The sequence below is a fragment of the Penaeus monodon genome, chromosome 20 (assembly GCF_015228065.2).
Source record: "Penaeus monodon isolate SGIC_2016 chromosome 20, NSTDA_Pmon_1, whole genome shotgun sequence".
NCBI classification, from domain to species: Eukaryota; Metazoa; Arthropoda; class Malacostraca; order Decapoda; family Penaeidae; genus Penaeus; species Penaeus monodon.
Window position 1 is genome coordinate 21,786,050 of NC_051405.1, and position 468 is coordinate 21,786,517.

The following is a 468-nucleotide window of genomic DNA, read 5'->3' on the forward strand; positions in this document are numbered from 1 at the left end:
ATCAACGTTATATAATATTCGAGTAATAACCTAACCACAACAGCGTTTCAACTCCATGTTAAATCGCGGAAAATTGAATGATGGAAATTATCATCACTGCCATTCTTCATCACCACAATTGCCATCATCAGTACTCTCGCCTCAACGAAGATGTGCGCCATCACAACATTAGTAATAAAAAGCATTTCTTCTTTCTTGATTGGCAACTTTATCATTCATAAAAAAACCGCACACACCACAACTGTATATGTTCATTTAATAAACAAATATTGAAAATAACGATGAAAAAAATAATTCAATAACAAAAAAGATAATGAAAGAAGAACCAGATAAACATAGGAACAATATAAAAACAATACAAAAACACAGTTACAATAAAACTGATAAAACAAACAAACACAAACCAAACAGAAATCAACAAAAAAGATAAACAACATGACCTTAGATGCAACATTTCCTTTAAGTCTT